At 45.8% G+C, this 20,033-nt stretch overlaps 1 long non-coding RNA gene across 1 annotated transcript in view; it reads right to left on the bottom strand.

Moving 5' to 3' along the window:
• LOC106510288 overlaps positions 1 to 19,468 on the bottom strand; it is a 41,110-nt gene extending 21,642 nt beyond the window's left edge. Inside the window, exons 1-3 of the long non-coding RNA XR_001308683.2 lie at positions 17,940 to 19,468; positions 13,504 to 13,681; positions 13,112 to 13,270 (exon numbers count right to left, since the gene is read on the bottom strand). This is a non-coding gene — a long non-coding RNA (uncharacterized LOC106510288). The remainder of the gene's footprint in view (positions 1 to 13,111; positions 13,271 to 13,503; positions 13,682 to 17,939) is intronic.
• Between the last annotated feature and the right edge of the window lie 565 nt (positions 19,469 to 20,033).

The raw sequence follows: 20,033 nt of genomic DNA on the forward strand, positions 1-20,033 counted from the left end.
TGGTTCCCATTTTCTCTGTGCTTAAGGACCTTCAGTTCCCACAATGACAACATCTCCAGTGCAGGTTTAGTAAGTGTGATCTCAGCCATAAAGAAAATGGATTAGAAAGTTCATTGAAAACAGAAATGCTCCTTTCTGTTATTTTTTTTCATGCTGTTGTTTTTTTTTTTTTTTTTTTCTTTTTTTAGGGCTGCACCTGCAGCATATGGAAGTTTCCAGGCTAGAGGTCGAATCGGAGCTGCAGCTGCTGGCCTATGCCACAGCCACAGCAACGAGGGATTCAAGCCGTGCCTGCAGCCTATACCACAATGCCAGATCCTTAACCTACTGAGCAAGGCCAGGGATCAAACCTGTGTCCTCATGGATTCTAGTTGGGTTCGTTTCTGCTAAGCCACAACGGGAAGTCCCAGATGCATTTTAGACTGTGATGCCAGAACAGAGCAAAATGCTCAAAATCTGGAAAGCTCCCAGACAGCCTTTGGTTCTTAGGAATAAGAGCTAGAAGATGGGAACAGAGGAAAGGAAAGGAGCTCGGTGGTCTGAAGAATGAGGAGCTTGGTTAACCCACCATCTTTGCCCCCTTGCCCAGTAGAGGGTCTGGTAGCTGGAGGTGATGAGGAATCACCAGTCCAACTGGCCTGTGAGCATCTACTAAGAATCAGGTTCCGGTGTTCCCATCGTGGCTCAGTGGTTAATGAATCCGACTGGGAACCATGAGGTTGCCAGTTCGATCCCTGGCCTTGCTCAGTGGGTTAACGATCCGGCGTTGCTGTGAGCTGTGGTGTAGGTCACAGACGCAGCTAGGCTCCCGCGTTGCTGTGGCTCTGGCATAGGCCGGTGGCTACAGCTCTGATTCGACCCCTAGCCTGGGAACCTCCATATGCCGCAGGGAGCGGCCCAAGAAATGGCAAAAAGACGAGAAAAAAAAAATAATAATAATCAAGTTCCAGGCCCTGACCCTGGCCTCTGGGGCTCTTCATGATCCAGCTCTCCTTGGTGTGACCTCTTTCCCTCCCAGTCTTCCTTCTGTGCTCTCAAGGCCACCTGGCCTTGCTGTTGCTACATCAGGGTATTGAGGCTCCTCCCTCAGCTGTCCCACTGGCTGCACCCTGAAACCAGCTCCCTTCCTCACCTAACTCAGGTCTCTACTCAAACAACACCTCCCCGGAAGGGCTCCTTAACACCCCTTCCCCATCCAAAACAGCAAACCTCCTCTCCCTGTATCCCCTTGCCATGATTTCTTTTTGGATTTAATACCACTTGTAATGATTTTTTTTAAATTTGTTTTCAAGGTTCTTGTCAAGGCCTGCTAGAATGTAAGCTCCATCATGTCCATGACTTGGTCTTCACCACTGGCTCCCCATTGCCCAGAAAAACCCCTGGCTCATAATAGGTACTTGATAAATACTGCTTTATTATCTCACTTAATCCAGCCCTGAAAGTTGGGACTGTGGTCCCCATTTGACAGATGAGGGAATAGAGGCTTGGAGAAATGAAATCACTGGTCCAGGGTTGCACCACTAGGAAGAGGCAGCTTTGGCTTTGAACCCATATCCATCATCTTCTGCTATCTGCTGCCTCCTTAAAAGGTGAGAGCTCAGCCTAATTCCTACAGTGTGGATGGGGCGTGAACTCCAGCTTTTTGGGATGCTGGCCACTTACATAACCCCAGCCACACCTCCAGGATCTGATAGCAGAAGACTCCTTTGCTAAGTTCAAGTGTATTGAGATTGTCTGTCACCCTTTCCCTTTCTAAATTATTTATATTAAGAAGTTTTTTTAATTAAAGTATAGTTGATTCACAGTGTTGTGCCAATTTCTGCTGTACAGTATAGTGATCCAGTCATACATATATATATACACACACATTCTTTTTCAAATACTATCTTCCATCATGTTCTATTCCAGGAGATTGGATGCAGTTCCCTGTGCTGTACAGTAGGACCTCATTGCTTGTCCATTCTAATTTTTTTTTTTTTTTTGTCTTTTGTCTTTTTGTTGTTGTTGTTGTTGTTGTTGTTGCTATTTCTTGGGCGGCTCCCGCGGCATATGGAGGTTCCCAGGCTAGGGGTTGAATCAGAGCTGTAGCCACCGGCCTACGCCAGAGCCACAACAACGCAGGATCCGAGCCGCGTCTGCAACCTACACCACAGCTCACGGCAACACCGGATCCTTAACCCACTGAGCAAGGGCAGGGACCGAACCCGCAACCTCATGGTTCCTAGTCGGATTCGTTAACCACTGCGCCACAACGGGAACTCCTGCTTGTCCATTCTAAATGGAATAGTCTGTATCCACCAAACCCAAATTCCCTGTCTGTCCATCCCACTCCCCCCACCTCCCCCTTGGCAACCACAAGTCTATTCTCTATGTCTGTGAGTCTGTTTCGATTTTGTATAAACATTCATTTGTGCCTTGTTTTGGTTGGTCATGAAAACACTTAAGACACCCACCTTACTATCATCTTAAAATGACCTGTGACCCACATATTACCTGGTCTTTGCTAAACATCAAAATTGCCAAAATACTCCTTAGTGGGTGGTGCCCACTAGAAGTCCAGGAGTAGATGAGATGAGGTAGAGTCTTTGGCTGTGCTAGGCCACAACTAGACCCCCTCAAGCCTCAAGGAGGCAGTATGGAACCTGGCAAAGAACTCAGCTTTTTCAGCCAAATGAACATTAAAGCCTCCCGCCCCACTTACCACCTGCAAACGTAATGGGAAAAAGGGTAGGATTAACTTCTCTGAGGCTCCTTTTCAACATCTCCAAAATGGGGGCTAAGAGACCTAACAGTGGTACTGATGGGTTACTATGGAGAAAAAAAAAATGATATTGTGCATCCAAAGTGCTTGTCACATTCCCTGGCACATAGAAAGTGTTTAATAAATGGAAGCTGACACATTTCTCTTCACTGCACCTGTTTCCCTGAAACAAGCTGCCCTAGAAGTGGGGCTTTTATTAACTTTTTAATAAAGAAGCTGTGCAATTACCTCAAGACCAGAGTACACTTGACCATTCTCTGAAAAACCATTCATTGATCACCTGCCTTGGGCTCAGCTCTAAAAGAGACAGAGATGAATAAGACATGAACCTCTAAGAGTAAGTCCCCAGTGAATATGTCTAGGCAGGTAATATTGCATTTTGCTTTCTAAGTGAGGTTTGTTTCTGCATGCTTAATTAGCATCCTTTCTTCTATGTGCTTAGCAGTTGGCTCAATGCATTGTTAAGACTGTGGATAACTATGGGGATAAGAGTACTTCAGGGGCTTGAACTTTAGCACATTCTTAACTGTTTCATTCATTCAATACATATTTATTGGGCATTTCCTATGTTCTGGATGCTGTTTGAGGTACCAGGGATATAACAGTGAACAAAGCAAAGTTTCTGCCCCTAGGGAGCTCACACCTAGTGGTTTTAAGACATGTTTGCCAATTCTTTGATCCTTTTGCCAACAAGAGGTGGGCTCTATAGTCTTCACCTTGAACTGGTCCAAAAGTAATGATTGGTTGGTCAACAGAGTAAAAAGGAAGTGATGCAATGTGAGTTCCAGGCTAGGTCATAAAAGCCAATGCAGCTTCTCCCTGGTTCACTGGAACACTTGTGCTGGAGCTGCTGTGCAAGAAGCCTGACCATTCTCAGGTCGCTGTGCTGTAAGGAAGCACAAATTAGACCATGAGGAGAAGTTCTGAGGCTGCAAAGAAAGATAGAAATGCCAGACCAGGTTCCAGATGTTCCAGCTCCCTGCCACTCCAGCCACCCCTGCTACACCACATGAGAGCCTGCAAGCTGGAACCACCTACCCACAGAGACTTCCTAAATTCTTGACCCAGAGAAACCATGAGAAATGATAAAATGATTGATATAGTTTTAAGTCACAATGTTTTGGAGTGGTTTGTGATGTGTCAATAGACAACCAGAATAGGGAGAAAACACCAAACTGGGTAGTGACAAATACCACTAAGGAAATTTTTATCCCAATTGCTCCTGGGACTAACAAAAAGTTAAATGATTCCATTGACTGAGTGGCTACAGTATTCTGGGCCCTCTACTGAGTAGTCATCATACATCATCTCATTTGAGCTCAACAAGGCTGTGAACGGGTAGGGCTGGTACCCTCTTACAAGTGACACAAATACACTCATAGAAAGCAAATAATTTGCTGAAGATCTCACCACTACATGACAGAGGTAGTATCTCACCCAAGGTTCATTCAAAAGTTGGTGCTTTTCCCACTACCTCCCTCTGAAATTGACAAGGTACAATGAGTAACACAAGGAGCCATGCATGCAACAGCCTCAACCTGGCTCCACCCTTCACCTGCTGAGCCAGTGACTTTCCTTCCATGCCTCAGTCTCTTCATCTTTAAAAGGGAAATGCTAATGACCACCCCCAGCCTCATCAGGTTTTCTGAGGACATAAAAACAAAGGCGCTGACAGTTGTCCTTTTTGGCAGTAACAACTGTCATTGCAGGCTTCTTGGAAGAGTGGGAAGGCACTCAAGTTCATACATTGAAGACTTAATTCCCAATGTGATTCTCTTTGGAGATGGGGCCTTTATGAGGTAAATGAAGTTAAATGAGGTCTTAAGAATGGGGCCCAGGGAGTTCCAACTGTGGTTCTGTGTAAGGAACCCAACTAGTATCTGTGAGGACGCCGGTTTAATCCAGCCTTGCTATGAGCTGCAGTGTAGGTCACAGACTTAGATCCCACGTTGCTGTGCCTGTGGTGTAGGCCAGCAGCTGCAGCTCTGATTCAGTCCCTAGCCTGGGACTTCCATATGCCATGGGGGCAGCCCTAAAAGAAAAAAAAAAAAAAAAAAGAATGGGGCCCTATTCCAATAGAATTAGTGTCCTTGCAGAAAGATACACAAAAGCTCACTCTCTCTCTCTTTCTCACAACCTCCCTTCCATTCTCTCTCCTTCTCCCTCCTCCCCACTGCCCTGGGTACTCAGAAGAAAAGCCATGTGATCCCAGCGTGGGTATCTGCAAGCCAAGAAGAGACACCAGGAGCAGAATCAACCAGCACCTTGATCTTGCTCTTGAACTTCCAGTCTCCAGGAACTGTGAGAAAATTACTTTCTGGGGTTTAAGACCTTCGGTCTAAGGTGTTTTGTTACGGCAGTCCCAGCCAACTAAGACACAGTTCCATGCTGGGCTTCCTCTCTCACTGCCTAGACTTTCCCAACACGGCTTTCTCCCTCCCACCTGCACATGTTCACGCAGGTCCCAGCCAAAGCAAAGCAGACACCTTCAGAATGCAAAACAGCTTGCAGACTGTGGCCTCTTATTCTTATTTTAATGATCCTCATTTATCTCCAGCATTATCAATAATAAATCAAACTAAGTAAAACTAAAACAACTTTCCCCGTGGCTGTGTCATGTTCTGTTGGAAAAGACGACCCCCTTCAAAAGGCTGGGCTCATCACCAGCCACCTGGGTCAGCCATCAGGGAGCAGCTGTCTCAGGAAGACACTTGGTGGCTTTCCTCCACGAAAAAAGACATTTTCCATTTGCTCCTAGAGTTCACCGCATGCCTACCATATGCCAGCCATAGCCTCCGGGATGTCACATGCATTACCTCCTTGAATGTGAGCCTATGGAGTAGGAATGAGCATGGCGCCACTTTGCTGACAGGGAAACTGAGGCACAGAGGTGTTCGCAGTCACAGGGTAGGGCTGTGCACCCAGATGTCCTCAGTCCTAGTCCTACGTCCTCTCCTGTAAAGAAGTTGCACTGCTCTGCAGATGGCAGCTTGATGTTCTGCCAAAGGCTTAGTTTTTGGCTGCGGGAGTCTTCTACCTTTAATGATGCATAGGTGCTCAGGGAAGTTACTTAAATCATGCTGAGCTGTCGTTCCCATTTTTTTTTTTTTTGGTCTTAATTTATCATTATTATTATAGTTGATTTACAATGTTTCATCAAGTTCTATTATACAACAAAGTGACCCAATCACACACATTTCCCGTGCTGTACATTAGGATCCCATTGTCTTTCCCACTTTAAAAGGGACGACTCATAACGTTTATAGGGCCACCAGCTACCCAAGAGGTGGGCTTGGTAGATGTACTCCAGAGAGGACCATGCACAAAGAACAGACAAACAGCGCCCCCTGGAGCTTAGGATGACTACATTCAACCCTCACCAAATAGTAGGGAAATTGAGTTGGGGGATGATTTTTGCTTTTTAATTTTTATTGAGACATAGTTGATTGGGAGAATTTTGAACTAATACTTACCAAGCACATAGCCAAGTGTCACTGAATCATCACAATTATTATTATTTATCTATTGGGGTGTGTCTCCTGGTTCTTATTGATACTAATGAGCTGAACTAGAGGTGGACTAAGATTGGCATTGACTGTACTGCCTCCTGCTCAGGCAGTTGAATAAATGATGGTCAATAGGATAGAGCATTCTTGCAACCATTTGGGAACGCGAGGGCACCTCCTGCAGCCTGAAGACCATGCTGGGAACATTAGAAGATGAAGTCAAAGAGGGAGTAGACTCATTGGAGGTCACATGACCACCTTGTAGAAGAATCACGGTGAGAAGCCAGCTGCCTTGATGGTCAGAACTAGCTGATCCCTCGACTTCCTTCGCAGCAGGATAACGGGGCTGGCCTGCTGCATCTGTCACCGAGTCACTGAGTTTGGGGTAACCCAGTATAAAGCAAAAGCTGTATCATAAGAAATGGTACCCCAAAGTATTGGGCTTCTAGGTTCTAAAGGAGGTACCTGAACCAGGGTCTGCCTGCCATGGAGGAGGGTCCCTGCCGTCTGTGGATGTATTCAGAAGCCTCCCATGGGGTCCTTCATCTGGCTGGCCCGCCTGACCCTTTGGAGGTGGTGAGAATGTTCTGTGTTTGTTGTACAAGCCTGCACAGCCCAGCACAACCCTGGGTCAGGTTTGTTTCCATCCCTCTCTCTTGCTCTTTCCAATTATCACACAAATATACCAGAAAGGAAAAGCAGTCCATTTCTGCAAGTCAGCTAAGTTGGTATGACAATTGGTATGGCGGTTTTGCAGCCAAGGCAGCTGCTGAGATTGCTGGCGTCCAGGGGGTACAGCACAGCACAGCAGGAGACCTCGCAGAGAGAGAAATAGCCTGGCACCCACTGTGAGAAATGACACTGTCCTAAGAAACATTAGGGCTTGGGAGTCAAAGAGATTTTATACTGGCGTGATGGGGGCCTGCAGTGAGGGTCCCAGCCTCAAACCCTGACTCCTCCTCCCCACCTAACCTGCCAAACTGATGCTTTACATTGTACCACTCATCTCCATCATTTTGTGTAAGAGAAAATGCTCTGACATTAAACTGTATACCATCTGTAGAGCAAAGCTATATAATCAAAGTTAAAAGGCTAGAGACTGGGAGTTCCCGTCGTGGCTCAGTGGTTAACGAATCCAACTAGGAACTATGAGGTTTCGGGTTCGGTCCCTGCCCTTGCTCAGTGGGTTAATGATCCGGCGTTGCCGTGAGCTGTGGTGTAGGTTGCAGATGCGGCTCGAATCCCGCGTTGCTGTGGCTCTGGCATAGGCCGGAGGCTACAGCTCCAATCTGACTCCTAGCCTGGGAACCTCCATATGCCGCAGAGCAGCCCAAGAAATAGCAAAAAGACAAAAAAAAAAGAAAAAGGCTAGAGACTGGGAGATGTTTGCAAAGCATGACTGACAAAAGACTAGTGTCCAGAATAGATAAAGAATTTCTACAAGTCAATAACAATACGACAAGCAACTCAGAACAATGATGCGTGAAGGCCAGCAAAGAACAGTTCACAACCACGTTCACCTGAAAAGCTAATAAAATTTTAACAAGGGGCTCAGCATCACTAGAAGCCAGGGAAAGGTAAAAAACAAGCAATTATAAGATATCAGCTCACAGAGTTCCCATTGTGGTTCAGCAGGTTAAGAACCCAATGCTGTCTCTCTGAGGATGTGAGTTCGATCCCTAGCCTTGCTCAGTGGGTTAAGGATCCGGCATTGCCACCAACTGCAGTGTAGATCACAGACACAGCTCGCATCCAGTGTTGCCATGGCTGTGGCACATGCCTGCAGCTGCAGCTCTGATTCAGCCCCTAGCCCAGAACTTACCTATGCTGCAGGTGCGGCCATAAAAAAAGAAAAAGAGACAGAAAGAAGCAACTCACTTCCTACCAGGTAAGCAAAATCACTACAGGGAGGAGCAAAAATGGATGCAACCACTTTGGCGAGAAATTGAGTAACACCCAGTAAATATGAAGATACACATACCCTAAGACCCAGCCATTCCACATCCCAAATCAAAAAAAAAAGAAAAATCTCTTACACAAGTACAGAGACAAATTGCCCAGGGGAGTTCACTGCAGCATTGTTTGCAATAGCAATAAATAAAAAACTACCTAGATCTCCATTTAAAGAGGAAAAATAAATAAATTGTGGCCTAATCATACAATAGAATGGTACACCAGTCTTAAAATGAGTGAATTAAATTTGCATGTATCGTCATGAATAAAATATAATGTTGACATAAAAAGTAAAGTGTAGAAGGTTAGGTATTCAGTTTATGCAAAATTGCAAAACCCCAGAAGAATCCTGGATACATGTATATAAGTATAAAATCATGGACCTGAAGATGACACACCGAGATCAGAGTAGGGTCACCTCCTGGACAATGGGAAGGTGACAGAGCCTGGCAGGACTAGAGGCCTCCAGCAATCGGTGGAGTTTTTATTCCTCTAGGAAAGAAAGAACTGAGGGAATGAGGCAAAATGCCAACAGGCATCAAACTGGGTGCTGGAAACACAGCTGCTTGTAATTTTATTCTCAATACTTTCCATTCATTTATTCAGCCCACAAGTATTTATTAAGCACCTGCTGTATACCAGGCCCCATTCTAGGTGCTGGGGACACAGCTGTGAAGGAGACCAAAGCCTTGACCTTCTGGAGCTGACACTAGCGAAACAGGTAGACGACAAACCCATGAGTAAGATGGATCGCATTGTTAGATGAAGATGAGAAAAAATAAAGCAAGGAAGGTGTCAGGAAAAGGGGACAGAGGTTTTCGAGTGGGAAAACTTGGGTGGAAAGGGGACCTAACAGTCAAAAAGGGCAGGGAGAAGAGCGTGAGCTGTGGGGCAAACAGGGCAGAGGAAAGGCAAGTGCAAAGGCTCAAAATCCGAGAGTGCCCAGGGGGCCCCCGGGGAGGGGAGATGGCAGATGAGGCCCAAAAGGTGATGGATATCTTCTAAATAAAATAGTTCATGTATTTTTACAGAGAAGGAAGAAAGGGATGGAAGGAGAGAGGGCTTTCCAAATTATGTCTGGTTGAGTTCCAACAAAACTGCAATTAGAAAATACAGATTTGGGAGTTCCCATCAGTGGCTCCGTGGAAGAAAAGCCAACCAGAACCATGAGGTTGCAGGTTCAATCCCTGGCCTCGCTCAATGCGTTAAGGATCCAGTGTTGCCATGAGCTGTGGTGTAGGTCCCAGACGTGGCTCGGATCCTGTGTTGCTGTAGGCCAGTGGCGACAGCTCTGATTAGACCTCTATCCTGGGAACCTCCATATGCCATGTGTCTAGCCCTAAAAAGCAAAAAAAAAAAAAAAAAAAAAAAAAAAAGAAGAAGAAAGAAGAGAAAAGAAAAGAAAAATACAGATTTTAAAACTTGATGCGCTTGATTTTAAAACTTCACTTGATGAGCTCCTCAAAGCTTTGAATGTGCCGCTGAGCACAGTGAAGATTCAAGAAAGGAACAGAGCAGAGGTCCCCACCCGAGAGGTTTAAAACATCCACCATAAATCAAAATGAATAAATAAATAAAAATAAAAGCAGCAAAACATTAAAAAATAAAATAAAACACCCATATGCTCAGGTGCACCCAGATCTCTCATGGCAGATCCCTTGGAGCTGGATCAAGCACAGATACACATTAACGACCCCTCAGTGACCCCAGGGTGCTGGGAAGCGGGGACCCCAGGGACAGAGTACGCAGGATGTCCCTAATCTAGCTGACTGTGGAGCCTTCTTATTTTTGTTTTATTTTTCACAGGCCCGATCACGGGACTAGGTTTCATCATAAGCTCAGTAGGTAAAGATTCTTCTTCTTCTTCTTATGTAGACCTTAGCATGAAGAAGCTTAACAGCTCTGTCGATGAAAATAGGTCTTTTTTTTTTTTGTCTTTTTAGGGCCACACTCAAGGCATATGGAATTTCCCAGGCAAGGGGTCGAATCGAAGCTGAAGCCACTGGCCTACCCCACAGCCACACCAACACCAGATCTGAGCTGCATCTGTGACCTATACCTCAGCTCACGGCCACACCAAATTCTCAACCCACTAAGCGAGGCCATGGATCAAACTCACATCCTCATGGATACTAGTCGGATTTGCGTCTGCTGAGCCACCACGGGAACTCCCCTAAAAATAGGTCTTAATCCGACATCGAAACAATTATCAGGAACGTATAATTCGGGAGTTCCCGTCGTGGCTCAGTGGTTAATGGATCCGGCTAGGGACCACGAGGTTGCAGGTTCGATCCCTGGCCTTGCTCAGTGGGTTGGGGGATCCGGCATTGCCGTGAGCTGTGGTGTAGGTTGCAGACACAGCTTGGATCCCGTATTGCTATGGCCCTGGCGTAGGCCGGTGGCTACAGCTCCGATTGGACCCCTAGCCTGGGAACCTCCATGTGCCGCGGGAATGGCCCTAGAAAAAGGCAAAAAGACAAAAGACAAAAAAAAAAAAAAAAAAAAAAGAACATATAATTCAGTTTTAGAATATCCCATGTGTTTATGGGTCAAAACACCCTGATTGGAAAGATGAAGAGACAGAGACTCAAAGGTAAAGAAAGATTGCTTTACAAAGGTGAAGCCGTCAGCCCAAGGTCACACAGCTAGTAGTGGCAGAACCAAGGCAATGCCCACCACTAAAATCCAATCAGACTTGATAAGGTCTTTGTTTTTTTCTCATACATAAAGGTCATTTTGAATTTGATTCTTGCAAAGATCTTTCAGCGAAGGGAAAGAACTAGATGCTTTTCTGGGCTGTCCTGGCAGAACCAATCTCTCCCCTCTCTGGGCTTCCTCAAGCCTCTGGAGATCCCTTTATGAGAGCCCTCCCCCATCGTCTTACAGCGGAAGCTGCGATTCGAGTTAAAATCAGAGCATGAGGCAGCCTCCCCTGGATACCCCTGAGGACTACAGCTCTGAACTGGGGCTGTGTATATGGGCCACAGTGCACAGGCTGTGGATTCACTAGGTTCCAGTCCAGCATCTGACCCTTGGTTGCTGTGTAACCTTGGATGACTTTCTGGACCTCCCTGTGCCTCCGTGTTCTTTTCTGTAAATCAGAGGTAATAACAGTACCTTATGCAGAGGGTAGAAAGAATGAAATTTCACTCAAGCAACACTCCTAGAAAGATGCCCAGCACACAGTCAGCACTAAATAAATCCTAGTCATCCGTGTCACAGTACAATTAAAAACTGATCGGTCCAGATCTGTAGAGACGGAACACAGGTTTGTGGCTGCCAAGAGCTGGTGGGAGGGGTGGATGAAAATGTTTTGGAACTAGAAGGAGATGGTGACTGTGCAACACGGTGAATGCATTCAGCATTGCTGAAATGTTCACTAGAAAATGGCCAGGCGTATGTTGTGTGAATTTCACCTCAATAAAAAAGAAAAAAAAAAAAAAATAGGCCAACCTGTATTCCCATCCCAGTTCACCCTGTGTTTGCCAAATCTCTATTTCCTCACCTGTCAAAAGTAATGACAGCAATATTTTGACCATAGGTCACATGTGAGAGTTAAATTAGATGATTTATGTAAATTATACCTTGCATATAAAGCACTTGGCACATAATAAATGCTGAAGAAATAACATCAGTTGTTTTGAGTTTGGGGTTTAAAGTAGTGAGTGCTTTGGAAGTGACCATCGCTGCCTTTTCATGGGATGGGTTGACACGTAGCACCCCTTACAGGCATGCCAAGCATATGTAGATCCTATAAAAATTAAGTTTGGAATGTTCTCCACGATCAACCTTGAGATTCATCTGGGAAATCCATTCTCTACAAGTCAAAAATTTTCACCCTTAGCACTTTTAGAATGAATATTAAGTTACTTACCAAATATTTGAAATAAATCTGTCAGTTACAACCAAACATATTAGTAAATAAGGGACTTCTGTCCACCCGTGCTCAAATATCCAGAAACAGCTCATACTCCAACACCAAGAGTCACTGCTCTGACAATGGCTTTGATGAAAGCCCTTGGCAGAAAGGATTCAGTTCCGTTTGAAAAGCAGTCCCCCAGGAATTTCTATAACACCTTTCTGGCCTGGGGAGGGGACCAGCTTTCTGGAAAGGGGCAAGTGTCTACACCGCCCTTCTATAATCTGGTCAAGTTGCAACAGAAAGAGGGGAAGGCAAAAAGGCACAGAGAGAGCTGTAAGATTTAAAGTATAAAGCCAATCAAAAATACAGAAAGATAAACAGAAGACCCGGTGTGCCATTTGTAAATTATTCTGAGTTGGGCCCAAATCCCTTACGTCACATTTGGTACGGACTTTCCAAACAGATGTCCTAGCCTTCAGGAAAATTACTAACAGCGGAAGTGCAAACCTCACTGGGTTGCTTCTTTGCCCAAACCTGCCCCTGTGTTGATGCTGGTCATTAAAATTACCAGCAGAAGCATCATGGTAAGAATGCCAGGACGTGTCAGAACTTTTCTTGTTCACCTGCTGCATAGAAGGAAACAGGCTAGCATATGGGTATGTATTTAGTTCACTTCATCCTTAAAATAACCCTGCGAGGAAGACTTAACAATTTTTTTTTTTTAATTTGGGGGATTTTTATGGAGGTAACAGAGGTTTATAACATGATATGTTTCATGTGCACAGTATTGCATTTTGATTTCTGAATACTTGACAGTGTGCTTACCACCCAAAATTCAGTTTCTGTCGCCTTCACCCATTTCACCCTCTTCCTCTCTGGTGACCACCACGCTGTGCTCTGTATCTACAGGTTTGTCTTGCTTTAGTTTGGTTGGGTTCATCTACGTCAATGTTTTGTTCGTTTGCTTGGTTTTTAAACGCCCCATGTGAGTGAACTCACACGGTCTGGGTCATTCTCCATCTGACTTACTTCACGTAGCATAAGCCTCTCAAGGTCCATCCATGTTGTTGCCAAAGGCATGATTCCGTCTTTTTTGATCGCTGAGTATCAAGCCATATTTTATATATATTGGACATCTTTATCCATTCATCCTTTGGTGGGCACGTCAGTAGCTTTCCTCTTTTGAACCTGTAAATAAGGCTGCAGTGAACAAAGGGTTCATATATATTTTTGAATTAGTGTTTTCATAGTCTTTGGATAAATACCCGGGAGTGGGACAGCTGGATCATATGGTAGTTCCACTTTAATTTTCTGAGAAACCCCCATGCCGTTTCCATTGTGGCTGTGCCAACCCCTATCCTTACCAACATGCACGAGGTTTCCCTGTCTCCACATCCTCCCCAAGACTGGTTATTACTTACCTTTTTGATAACAGCCATTCTGACAGGCATGAGGTGATCACTTGAGGTTTTTTTTTTTAACATACAAGAAAAGAAGTTCAAAGCCCAACAGCCAGAGCTGGCCAGGTGGGTTTGTGACCTGGGAAGTCAGCCGGGTCTTGTGTTGGTTTCACGATCTACCATTGCTGTCTTGAAATTCCTAAATTTGGAAAAAAAAAAAAAAAAAAAAAAAAAAGAAAGAAAACCTGTATTTTTATTTTATACTGGGGTCCAGCAAATTATGTCTCTGGTCCTGCCCAGAGCCGTGGTGACTTTTCCCCAGGGTTCCCACCTCCTTAAGCATCTCCAGAGGCAATGGAATTCCTCTGGCTGCTCTTCTTTCTCTTGTATCAGAGACAGGGTTGCAAAGAGAGTAAAAGAAGACAATGCATTGAAGAGGGATCTTTAAAAGATGTCTAACAGTCTATGGTGTGGCAGACACTTGGGAAGGACTCTAGACTAAGGTCAGGGCCTACAGGCCAAATCTGGCTCCCCACCTGAGTTTTACAACCCACAAGCTAAGCATGGTTTTTACCACCTTAAATAATTGAAGAAAAAAATTTAATATTTCAGGGCACTTGAATATTCTACAACATTCAAATCTCAGTGTCCATAAAGTTTCAGTGGCACAGGGGCACACCCATTCATTTCCATATCCTCTGAGGCTGCTTTCAGCTATCGTTGAGTAGTTGCAGCAGAGATCATCTGGCCCAAAAGCCAACCATGCCAACCCCTGTTCCAGATGTTTGATGAATGAATGAATGAACGTATGTTTTTACAATATCACCGTTAGTATTACACGATGTCAACACGACTGCATAAAGAGTCCAAAACTCAGTGATAGTCCTCAACCCTTCAGAATTACCCAAATGCTTTAGAAAGCATAACATTTCAATTCAACTAGATCTCTCTAGTTTCCTTTCTGTAGTTGATTGATTACAAACATAGTCCCAATTCTTCCTTTCTTCATATCTGGGTCCCTTGCAAAGTGGCTTTCCAGCTCCTCCCACTGAGAGGCAGAATCTATTTCCCTACCCTCTGAATCTGAGCTGGACTTGCAACCTCCTTTAGCCAACAGAAATGGCAGACGTGATGGGGTGCCAATCTCGAGCAGAGGCTGCAAGAAGACTCATGAACTTCAACTTGCTCTCTCGGAATTCTGTTTGGAAAGGGCTCCCTGAGGACAAGCTGGGCTAGCCTGCTACAGAGTGAGAGGTCACATGGGACAAAGACAAGTCAGATGTGATGTCCCTGGGAGACCCAGTCAGTGAGAGAGACCACCAACATCAGCAAAGTCACTGGCTGGTCTGCAGTTGACCACAAACTTGGAAGTGAGCCTCACCAAGCCCAGCCCCGATCTGCAGAGCCTCCAAAGCAATCCATACACTCATGAGTAAAAATAAGTGTTTATTTTGCATGCCACTGTGGTCTGGGGATTGTGTGTTATGCAGCATTACTGTGGCAATAGATAACAGATACTTTTCTGTCCACTCATATGCTTTTTCCTTCTCCATTATCATCTGTAGAAGAGCACAGCAATGGACGTTTATCAAACTACAATAATACAAGCAACAAGAACTGCCTTGGACCTTTACTATGTGCTAGGCAATGTGCTAAGAGTTTTTTGGTTTTTTTTCTGAACCTTCGCATTGAATCTTTGAAGACTTGCCAGGTTAGGTACGGTGGATGGTTTCTGGGATGGTTCCCAATGGTGTCTGCTTCCTGGTACTTATGGCCTTGCCAGTAATTCCATTCCCCAGAGTGTGGGGCAGACCTGGTGACTCATTTCTAATGCAGAGCATATGCAAAGAGGCCAGGCTGTCACTTGTAATATCAAATTACAGAAAGACTACGACTTCCACCTTACCCTTATCTGTTCTCACTTGCTCACTCTGGTCTAAGAAACTGCCTGATTGTGAGCTGCCCTATGGAGAAGCTGACGTCAGAGGAGCTGAGGGAGCTTCCAACCAAGAGCCAGGGAAAACAGAGGCTGTCAACCCAACAACCTTTGAGAAACTGAACCCTACCCACAACCACTTAAGTGAGCCAGGGAGCAGTTCCTCTGTGCAGTCAGATGGCTGCAACCTCAGCTGACACCTCCATGGCAACCTCCTGAGAAAACCAAGGACCCAGTTCCCTGACCCATAGACACTGTGAAATCATAGATATTTGCTGTTTTAACCGGCTAAGTCTGGGGGTCATTTGTTACAGGGCCATTGATAACTGATACATTATACGATGCCATTTTTGCAGATGAGAAAGCTAAAGCTTAGAAAGGTTAAGCAAACCTGCCTGCATCACACAGCTGGCTGCCCACTGCTTACTGAGACGTGGACTTTATTTCCCCTTCCTTTCAGCAGCTCCTATGCCACTCACCCTCACGTTCTTTCCTTCAAGCTCTTGGCTTTATTGCTCCTTCTGGTCTCATTCTTTCTCTGCCCCTTGTCCTCTGTTTGCTTGCTTTCTGTCTTCGATGGGGTTCTTGCCTCAACACCTTCCTTCTGTCATCTTTCTTCCCCTTCCTGCCTTTCCCAGGACCCCAGAAGCTGAAGCACAGTATTTACAATAAGACGAACTCCATTAAGCCTTTCAGTTGCTGATGTTCAAAAAACATCAACCTAGAATGACAACTACATGGCATCTTAGAAATAAACTAGTCAAACGCCCCTGCCTCTGCAGTTCACATGGGGGGAAATTCTTGCTACCTGATGTTATAGTACATAATAAGCATTTTCTTATTTATTAACTTTTGTTCCCAATACCTATAAGCTCCAAAAAGTCAAAGACCCAGACTTTTTCACCACTCTTTTCTCCAGGCCTAAAATAAGTCTTACCCCAGAGTAGGCAGGCAACAATTATTTTCCGAATATTAAAATGAGGAAGGGGAGGAGAGATAAAGACAGAGAACAAAGTTACAATTTAATAAACACCTTCTATGGGCCAGGTATTTATCAAGATTATTGCACATAACGATCACAACAATTTTAAGTGGTTTCCCATCTTGTAGGTGAGAACTGAGGTTCAGAGAAGTTAATTGATTTGCCAAAGTTGCACAGCTAGTAAATAACATAACAAGGACTGGAAGCCAGCTCTCCCAATTACTGACTGCGTGACCTTGACCTAACATTTCTTCGCCTCAACTTCCTCATATGGAAAATGGGAATAATACATATACTGAAACTCATAGGTTCCTGTGGAAATTACATGAGTTAATATGTGAGATACCCCAAATGTCCCACAGCAAGTGTTCATTAAAGCTAAGCCACAAGAAGGTCATAGTTGGGGACTTCCCATTGCATCTCACAGGTTAAGGACCTTGTAATCTCTGTGAGGATGTGAGTTCAATCCTGACCTCGTTCAGTGGGTTAAGGATTGGGCATTGCCACAAGCTGCGGCATAGGTCACAGATGTGGCTCAGGTCTGGCATTGCTGTGGCTATGGCACAGGCTGCAGCTGCAGCTCCAATTCACCCCTAGTCCAGGAACTTCCATGTGCCACAGGTGCAGCCCTAAAAAGAAAAAAAAAAAAAAAAGAATTACCATAGTTTATCTTTGAACACCAGCCTCCCCATCCAGTTAAGCCAGGATGAAATGTAAATGATTGGCCAAAGGTTATACAACGAACCAGGAGAAATGAAACCCCAGCCCCTCCCGCTTCTGTCTACCTCACCCTGGACCCCAAATGGCTTCTGCACAGCTCCTGCCCACCCCATCCCAAATCTTTAGCCTCATAACTTAGCCTCACCTTTCCAAGCTACCCTAGGTCATCCTTGAGGTCATAACCAAGAGTTTCTCTGGGTTGTTCAGTATTTGCTTCTAAAGGGAGCCTTTTTCAAAGAGAGGAGCACGGAGCCAGAAGATGGAAGCCCCCATAAAGAGGGAGGGGTGGGAGAGGGGGGAGAGGAATGAGCAGGAAGCAAAGGGAAAAGAAAAAAAACAGTAGAAGGATTTTTCCAGCAGGGCCCTGTCCGTCTCCATGAAGCTCGATATACTCATTTCCCCAGCAAAAGACTTATTAGTTGCAGAATAGAATGGGGAGCCCACAGTAACGAGTCTTTAATTACGGAACTCTTTTACCTTATTGCTTTTGTGTGGTCCCAATGAAAATGAGCAGTGGCAGTTTCTATTAGAAATGTTAATTACTTTCCCGGGTAATTAGACTCACTGGGTACCGCCAGCACCTGACCTCCCTTCATAAGCGAGAAGATGGGAGGGAAGGAAAAAAACGGGGGGCGGGGGGACAGCGAGGAGGGGAGGTGGGGTGGAGAGGAGAGAGTTTCTAAATGCTGAGAAAAGCAAAATCATCCAAATTAGTTGAAGGGAAAATGAAGTTACAGAGGCCCCCAGGGAAGGGTGGGAAGATAGGAAGCCTGCTGGGAGGGGCTTGGGAACCAGGGGCCGGGAAGTGGGGTGGGGTACCTGTCATGAAGATGGAAACAGGGTGGCTAACCCTCTCCAAGTGATGGGCCCTTGGAGAGAGCCCCACTCTTACAAGTGAGGCTACTGAGGCGCCAAGCTGCTCAGAGATGTCCCAAGGTCACACAGCAGGTGGAGGCGGGGCTGAGCCCAGAGCCTTGGTGGGTACTCACTCCTTCCTTCTAGAAGCATCCGTCGTCCTCATGAAAAGGGCTGCTTTGACACCTGAAAAACAGAACTGAGAGAGTTCCAGCTCTCAAGGAGTTTCAGGTCTGGGGGTGCAGACAGGTAAAGGAGAACATGGCTGTGAAGGAAGCAGGGGGGAGGCTGTGACAAAGAAGAGTATGAGAGAAAGGATGTGTGTGTGTGTGTGTGTGTGTGTGTGTGTGTGTGTGTGTGTGTCACTGGGTCAGTATGCTGTACAGCAGAAATGGACACCACACTGTAAATCAAGTATACATTAATTTAAAAAAAGAAGAAGAACTGGGCAAGAGACCCTCAGTGTAGGTGGAGTGATCAGGGAGGGCTTCTCTGGGGAGGTGGCTTTTTCCCTGATGGCTGGGAAGAGTCATGCTGTAGGGAGAGTGGGGGTGAGTGTATCACCTGGTGCTGTGGGTTGAACTGGACCCGCCTCAAATTCACATCTCCCCAGAACCTCAGCATGTGACCTTACTGGAAATAAAGGTCTTTGCAGATACGATTCGTTAAGATGAGGTCTGACTGGCATAGGATGGCCCTAAATCCAGTGACGAGCGTCCTTAGAAGAAGGGGGAGAGTGGATAGAGCCATGCCAGGAAGAGGCTCTGAGGCGACAGAGGCAGAGACTGGAGCAACGCAGCCCCAGCCAAGGAACTCAGAGCACTGCCAGCCATCACGGCAGCTGGAAGAGGTGAAAACATTCCTCCCTGTGCCCAGGGGCTTCAGAGGGAGCAGGCCCTGCTGACACCTTGATTTCAGGCCTCCAGCCTCCAAAACTGAGAGGATAAATATGCCTGCTATTTGAAGCCACCCAATTTATGGTATTGCGCTACAGCAGCCCTAGTAAATGAACATACCTGGATCTCTGACCACACAAAGTTCCTTAAATAAGATAGGAGGAAGCAGCATTCTCATGGTGGCGCAACAGTGGATCTTCAGCATCTCTGCAGTGCCAAGACGCGGGTTCGATCCCACTCCCGGCACAGCGAGTTAAAGGATCTGACATTGCTGCAGCGGCAGCGTAGATCAAAACTGCATCTCGGATCTGATCCCTGGCCTGGGAATTCCATATGCCATGAGGCGGCCAAAAATGGGAGGAAAAAAAAAAAAAAAGATAGGATGAAGTCAGAGTGGGAGCCCCGGACAAGGAGCTTTTCTACTCACCTGTCTTTTTACTTGGGGCAAGTCCCTCCCCACGGGGAGTTTTAGCTAAGTCAGGGAGAGCTTGGAGGTCCCAACCACGTGGTCAGGGACACGCTGAGTCAGCATCACCTTGATGGGAGAGGTCCGTTTAGTATGCAGATTCCTGGGCCCACTCCCCCACCCCTGCCTCCCCACCCCCAAAACCAGTATCTCTGGAATCTGTCTTTCTAACTCTTTCTCTCTGTAACTTATTTCATTGAAGTATAGTTGATTTACGATGCTGTGTTAGTTTCTGATGTACAGCGCAGTGATTCCGTTCTATATATGTATATATTCTTTTTCATCTTCTTTTCCATTGTAGTTGATCGCAGCATATTAAATATAATTCCCTCTGCTGGACAAGTAGGTCCTTGTTGTTTACCCATCCTATATGTTACAGTTTGCATCTGACAGCTCCACACTCCCAAGCCTTCCCTGCCCCATGGCATCTGTATCTCCAACTCCCCAGGAAAAGGATCCTGCCTGATGTGTCACCAAGACCTTAGAGCCTAAGGGTCCTTCTAGAGCAGGGTGTGTATATCCTTAGGATTGTCTGCACTGGCCACGAGCCTCACTGCCCATCCGTGCTGACCCAACACGCTGTTGGTATCTCTGAGCAAACCCAAGCTTGCAAGATGCCTGGAGAAGCACGTGCCCAACAGGAGAGGCAGGCTTGCTCCTCAGAGTCATTAAAGAAGCTGTTTACACAGCCCTGCT

The sequence above is a fragment of the Sus scrofa genome, unplaced genomic scaffold (genome assembly GCF_000003025.6).
Source record: "Sus scrofa isolate TJ Tabasco breed Duroc unplaced genomic scaffold, Sscrofa11.1 Contig1878, whole genome shotgun sequence".
In the NCBI taxonomy this organism is placed as follows: Eukaryota; Metazoa; Chordata; class Mammalia; order Artiodactyla; family Suidae; genus Sus; species Sus scrofa.